Source organism: Schistocerca serialis, chromosome 6 (assembly GCF_023864345.2).
Source record: "Schistocerca serialis cubense isolate TAMUIC-IGC-003099 chromosome 6, iqSchSeri2.2, whole genome shotgun sequence".
Classification (NCBI taxonomy): Eukaryota; Metazoa; Arthropoda; class Insecta; order Orthoptera; family Acrididae; genus Schistocerca; species Schistocerca serialis.
In genome coordinates, this window is record NC_064643.1 from 201,296,095 (window position 1) to 201,303,367 (window position 7,273).

At 41.4% G+C, this 7,273-nt stretch overlaps 1 pseudogene; it reads right to left on the reverse strand.

The window, feature by feature from the left end:
- Nucleotides 1-3,051: 3,051 nt before the first annotated feature.
- LOC126485355 (5S ribosomal RNA) lies at nucleotides 3,052-3,169 on the reverse strand (annotated as a pseudogene).
- Between the last annotated feature and the right edge of the window lie 4,104 nt (nucleotides 3,170-7,273).

Genomic DNA, 7,273 nt, shown 5'->3' on the forward strand with positions numbered 1-7,273 from the left:
GATTTCACTGCTTGAACACCTAATATGTAGAAAGCGAACAATATTTCGTCTTTCATTCGTGGGGTTGGAAAAGGTTCGAAATTACTAATAAAGTTTGTTGAAAGTGGCTAAGTGCTCTCATTGTCAAACCGTGGATGAATATGGTCTGGGTATTTGCACACCGTGAGTAACATGCCCCCACGACATATACACAGCTTCTAACGTTAGTACTTCACTTATTATGATAAACCTTTATCGTAAGTTTATATCTCTAAATGAGCTGATTATGATAGCATTTCAAATTTTTAAGTTCGGTCAGTAATTACGTGAACTACTGAAAATCAGATTTTTGCTTCCCTTGGAAAACTTTAGATAGACGAACTGCAACTGCCATTTGGTAATATACCAGGGCGTGCTGAAAAGTAAATCCTCCGAATTTTTTATGTGAAAACTCTTAAGGCTTTTTAAATAAAACTAACTTTATTAACATTCTACATCTTGATTCTTCATCTCTATGTATTTATTTCTCGACATAGTCAATCTGTTGACGAACACATTTCTTCCAACGAGAGACCAATTTCTTAATACTGTTGCTATAGATCGTTTGATTTTGTTGACGGACCCACACTCTCACTTCTACTTGCACTGCTTCATCGCTATTAAGTGAAGTCCTCGAAGGTGATAGTTACGTTTTGAAAACATGAAAATCCGCAATCCACCTTATGGCGCTTGAGGGTGGCTATCCCGACCACTAGTGGTCGTTTCCTTTCCTGTTCCACTCGCAATCAGAAAAAAGGGGAAAACGACTGTCTACATGCCTCCGTGTGGGCCCTAATTTCTCGTATCTTATCTTCGTGGTCTTTACGCGCAATGCATGTTGGAGGCAACAGAGTCCTCTTGCAGTCAGCTTGAAATGCCGGTACTGTAAATTTTCTCAACACTGTCCCTTGAAAAAAAAGTCGTATTCCCTCCAGGGATTCCCTCTTCAGTTCCCGAAGCATCTCCGTAACACTTGCGAGTTGTTCGAACATACCATTAACACATCTAGCAGCCGCCTCTGAATTGCTCCGATGTCTTTCTTTAATCTAACCTGGTATGGATCCTAAACACTCGAAAAGTACTCAAGAATTTGTCGCGATAGTATCCTATATACACTTCCCAAAATTCTCCCAATTAACCTAAACCGAACATGCATCTTCGTTCTCCTAAACAGCTGCAAGGAAATCCTTGATGATTTAGTTGCTTTCAAACGCGCTAAAGCATATTGAAGGTTTATGTTCTTGAACCCAGGGTCGAACAACGCTGAGATAGCTCCTATGGTAAAATGTAGTAAGCGTAGTTTGATTTCTGGTATGAAGTTACTCTTACGATTGTCTCCTAGGTGCTATATAATGGTTGTGTGCCAAATATTTTGGTATTCAGTCTGTTAGTTATAGGCATTACTTTACTGATTACGACGTTCTTTTCTACTCAAATTACAAGAGTTGCCACTTCTGTAGACCTCATAATGGTATGAACCACATACATCTCCCAGATTTACAATGTCTGCTGCTGTTAACGTAAATGGTGTACTAGTATGGCAACTGATGACATTACTAATCACTGGACGCAGCCGCAAAAATCTTTCAGTCATACAGAGCGTTGAATTCCATATAGTGGTTACCTACTGAATTAGTTTGAGATCTGATTCATTCGTTAACTCATCATTTGGTTCTGCACATCATACAAACCACAAAACCAATCTTCTCACCGCAGTAATCAATCAGGCAAATACTCAGTCTTTTTATAGGATACGTCTGCTAACAAACTGAGCGTGTGGTCTAACACTATGCGCGATCTGTAATGCGAACCTCATCCGTTACGAACAACCTGGTGTGCCCGCATCCCGTGGTCGTGCGGTAGCGTTCTCGCTTCCCACGCCCGGGTTCCCGGGTTCGATTCCCGGCGGGGTCAGGGATTTTCTCTGCCTCGTGATGGCTGGGTGTTGTGTGCTGTCCTTAGGTTAGTTAGGTTTAAGTAGTTCTACGTTCTAGGGGACTTATAACCACAGCAGTTGAGTCCCATAGTGCTCAGAGCCATTTGAACCATTTGAACAACCTGGTGTCTCCATCACTGGGTAGCGTTACTGCTTAACGCTGTAGAGATTACGGCGTACAGTTAAGGCGAAACGTGGTGAAAAGCTTCGACAAGGGTGCTGTCGCTGTTTCGTGATCACATACGTCCCCATATCGCAAATGTCGCAACGCAGAAGTTACTTCAACTCTGTTGGGAGTTGGGAGATACTCCAGCGCCCGCCCGACAGTCCGCATCTCTGAGCGTGCGGTCATCCCGCTTTCGGTACCTGAGAAAGGCTCTTGAACAGTCGACGATTCCTGTCGGTCGAGGATGTGCAGCAAGTAGTTACCAGCTTCTTCACGCAGGAGGACACCGATGGGTCAATGCTCACAGTGATTTTGCGTGATTAGCATACCGAATCTGGACCGTACGGCCTTAGAACGGGAGTTGTACTGCGTCGTCCGTTAGATACAACTAACTCGAAGCAGATATACTGTTTGAACAGGTTCTAACAGCACTGCAATAAGTAGGCGAAAAGGAACATCAGACAAAGTAGCTCTCTCTCATAATACTACAATAAGTTGTACTGACAAGACCTTGCATACAGTCAACGACGTAATCTCTGTGACTCGAAATAATCGTCTGTACCAACACAGTGACGTCATGTTAGGTTTGATATTCAGCTTCTCATGCTACAAAAGGATGGACACAATAACACTTTTCGTAGTATAATGGGATCAGCGGTAGCATCTGACTAACAGGGTTCACTAGGTTCAAAAGATAAACTACCACGAAAGTTAGCATCTAGCAACTAGCACTCCGTCTTCAGGCCACAAGTGGTCCATCGGGACCATCCGCCCGCCGTGTCATCCTCAGCTGAGGATGTGGATAGGAGGGGCGTGTGGCCAGCACACCGTTCTTCTGGTCGTTACGATGGTTTTCTTTGACCGGAGCCGCAACTATTCTGTCGAGTAGCTCCTTAGTTGGCATCACGAGGCTGAGTGCACCCCGAAAAATGGCAAACAGCACATGGTGGCCCGGAAGGTCACCCATCCAAGTGCCGGCCACGCCTGACAGCGCTTAACTTCGGTGATCTGACGGGAACCGGTGTATCCACTGCGGCAAGGCCGTTGCCAAAGTTAATATCAATCACCAGAAAAATACTAAGGCTACGGGTAGTAGGAATGATATACTTACTTCACTAGTAACAACAACCTATAGCGAAGCTTACTCTGTTTGCTCTGACAACACAACTACCCCCTTTCTTAGCATCGTAGTTGCAGAAACGACAGCTTTCGTTTATAACTGATGAATATGTAATATAGATTCGTTGCCTGTTGTAGTTGCTCCTCTTTTAAAGCTTCATCATTCAGTGTGAACGTTATAAATTTTAACGTAAATTGGAGAATACGCTCACAAGTCAATGATATAATTTAATATTATCTTTCGTTGTCAATCAACGATAACCTCTACAAGTAGCGCCTTGCTACAATAGTATCCTTGACTCTATTGAAATTTTATCTTAATAAACTATTTCGTCAATCTTAACTTTTCAGAATTAAATGGAAGTACTTTTCATTAATAATTAATCATTTACTTTCCCTGTTTAAATAAAGATTAGTTAACTTTCTTATCGCTGCAAGTTATTCACTGAAAAATACTATTACCACTCTTTAGGGATTTTATTGGTTTGAACTTTGTATTTACCAGTATAGCCTTTGGATTTACTTTGGTACGAAAAGAGATATTCGAAATATTAGTCTGCTTTGAAATAAACTTTTGATAATTTTTCTTGCAATAGTTTAGTGATAAAGAACAAGTCGAGTACAGACTTTTTCAGTTTAAAACAGCTAATTCTTTATTCCTTGGAATTACTTCGGTTGCAGGTACACGTCAGCGTTTTACTTTACGAGTGCTGGTTCTCTATTCAAAACCCCACTAAGAGGAAATGTAATAACAATAAAGAAAACCTGAGTGTCACTGCCACTTTTCAACTATATGAACTTCAAATAATCAAACAAAGCTCAGCAACTTCAGGCGTTACTTCCGCGATCCACTAATACTCAAAACTCAAAACACAGTACTAAGGGATCTAATAAATGGTTCTTAATTTGTCATTTAGGGACAAAGGGAAAAGCTGTCAAACTCGCAATACACTTCAGACTGCTTCTCGGTAAATAATCATTACGTATGGAGACAGTTCTCTTTAATATAGACTACGAATTCAGTGCATACAACGAGATTTCCGGAATTTACTATATTACGACGCTCACGCCGAAGTCATACAATATATCCCAACCGAGTATCGCCAAGTCACTATTCCTCAGTGCTTGCGTGCATCTATTCAACTACAATAATGGAATGCACCGCTACTATCCCTTAGCGCGCACTTTAATCCTCAACGACAAAACAACTAAACGACTTCGCGTGAACACGTCTCTTCACATACGCCAGCCAACAAAAAATCTCTCAAAAATATTGAAACACGGTTCGCGTACAAGCGCGTGACTATTAAGCAACACAACGCATCATTAATCACAAATATGAGATTTTATGTCTCCATGCTCGTCGTCAAATATGTGGTGTCTGGGAAACCTGCTTACTAGATTCGCTAGACAAACATTAAAAAACAGATCGTATTAATGAGTTTTACTACAGAAAGTAAATGATAATACTTAATTTTGACAATTACACAGATGTGACACAAGCAAAGGACAACATACGAAATATTAAATATTCTTCAGTATAAACATTTCCAAGCCCATGTTACTTAGAGTGTACAAGCGAAGTAACGAACGTTGACGCTTCTATCCAAGACCCTAGTCTTGAAGCTGCTATGCAACTGCACCGCTACCAGCCGGTCGCGGCGCTTAAGTCTTCTTCACATAAGGGGGGGGGGGGCAGCTGCTGTTGCGTTGTCGTCCTGAAGAGGGGTCGGCCAGCGTTCGATTGGCTGAGATTTTCTCACAGCCATCCCTTCTCTGTTGTTCCCGACTGGTCTGCCGGCGCTTGACTTTACGCCATAACAGGAGAAACTAATTTCACACTTCAATAAATTGGAGCTTTTCCTATACCTTGAGATTTTACACTACCAAAATCGGCCAAATAATCACTTTCTACACAAGACGCTAATATTCTCAAAATATCTTTCTGAACGAATTAGAATTGCTTTGAACACTGTTGAGTTCTATTCCCGCTGCAGACTAATTCACGTATCGTACTTGTGATCTGATCTCATCACACACTAGAGATAATCTCTCTTGAGGCTCACTACCACAACAATACTCAGATACTGAAGTCGAATTCTAAAAGAACCATTCTCTGTAAATAAACACATTACGCTAATTCTCATTCAACAATAAGCATTTCTTCTTATCTGTCGCCAGTAACCATTCGCAGTGGCCAGCTCCATAGTAGTTGTTATCTTTGCCGCACGCAGCGATTCAGCGGTCGGTTGGGCGTAGCAAACTCACTGACTTGACAGGACATAGCTTTTCTCGACCATCAGGTGTCACATTTCTACAAAATTTTAACACAGAAATATATGAAAACTATACAAACAACTCCTCATTCTCCTAGAACATAAAAATCGATAATAAGTTGAGGAGATATAAACAAGTAATGCGCTTTTTTTGGGTTGAATTACATTACAAAGTTTTTTGACCACCCCTTATAAAAATGTATAAAAAATAAAACATCGCATAAAACACGGAACGAAAGAAAACAAATACTAAAATACAGTGAACGAAAGAACGCCCATTGTAATAAAACAGTAAAGGCAGAACTGCACATCTAAACTCCCATGGTCTTATTGATAGTTATACAAGCTAAGGGACGGTCGCTGTGGACGAGCGGTTCTAGGCGCATCAGTCCGGAACCGCACTACTACTACGGTCGCAGGTTCGTATCCTGTCTCGGACATGGGTGTGTGTGATGTCCTTGATTAGGTTTAAGTAGTTCTAAGAGTAGGGCACTGGCCGCGGTGGTCTAGCGGTTCTAGGCGCGCAGTCCGGAGCCGCGCGATTTCTACGGTCGCAGGTTCGAATCCTGCCTCGGGCATGGATGTGTGTGATGCCCGTAGGTTAGTTAGGTTTAAGTAGTTCTAAGTTCTAGGGGACTGATGACCACAGAAGTTAAGTCCCATAGTGCTCAGAGCCATTTTTTTTTTTTTTTTTTTTTTTTTTTTGAGTAGGGCACTGATGACTTCAGATGTTAAGTACCATAGTGCTTAGAGCCATTTGAACCATTTGAACAAGTTTAGATTTTCTACAAAACGTCGATATGTATATTTTTACCCTCAAGGATTTGGTAGATATATTTAGAATAAAACTATTTTTTGCTTGACTTATCTATGACCGTCCGATCTAGAAATTTTATTATAAAACATAACCGCGATGCACAAAGAAACTCATTTATTTGAAATTGAAGCTTCGGACGTCTTGGCTATTCATATTAAAAATGTGTAAAGAAATAAACAGCAAAGGAAAACATTCAGTTCACTAGGCCTGACTCAGTAAGTTTAGGAACATATGAGTTCCAGTGAATGGGGAGGTTCTCCTAAAGCTGCGTGCCCTTTCGTAGCTGTTCCGCTTACTTTGCCCGTTACTACTCCAGCAGGACCTTACGAGCTGCTACCTGCTCATTTACAGCCTATATCGTCCATCTACCGTTAATATTCCCCGAGCTGCAGCAGCCGTGCTCATACATATTCATGGATAGTGCTGGCTGCAGTGGAGAGCCAGCAAATATCCAGGAAAGATAGCATCACGGTCCACAGAGTGCCGCATCGCTCTCACGCCGGATGGAAGCGGCGACCACGTCACTATGGCGTGTCTTCTGCTCTTTCAGAGGTGTAGCGTGCATAGATTGTAAAGTATAGAAAACTTGCTTCTGGTTATAGAAATGCACCTTGCGAGATCCCTGTTCACACTAAATTAATGGCTTTATTAATTTAATGAACTGCATGCCAAAATCCTAAAAACTGTCATGAAGAAAATGATATCTGAAGAAGAATCAAGTTTTAAGAACATCTGATCGACTAATGACAATGTTTTTACACTACAAGTTCTTCAAAAGAGGCGAGAATTTAATAAGAAACCTACCTACTATCATATATTTTGAAAAGGCATAAACACTGTTAACGGATCTATGCTCGAACTCCGAGACTGTTATAGACATTCGTAATATAATCACGGGGCTATTGAACTCTAACAGAGGAGTAAGACAAGGATGCTGCACT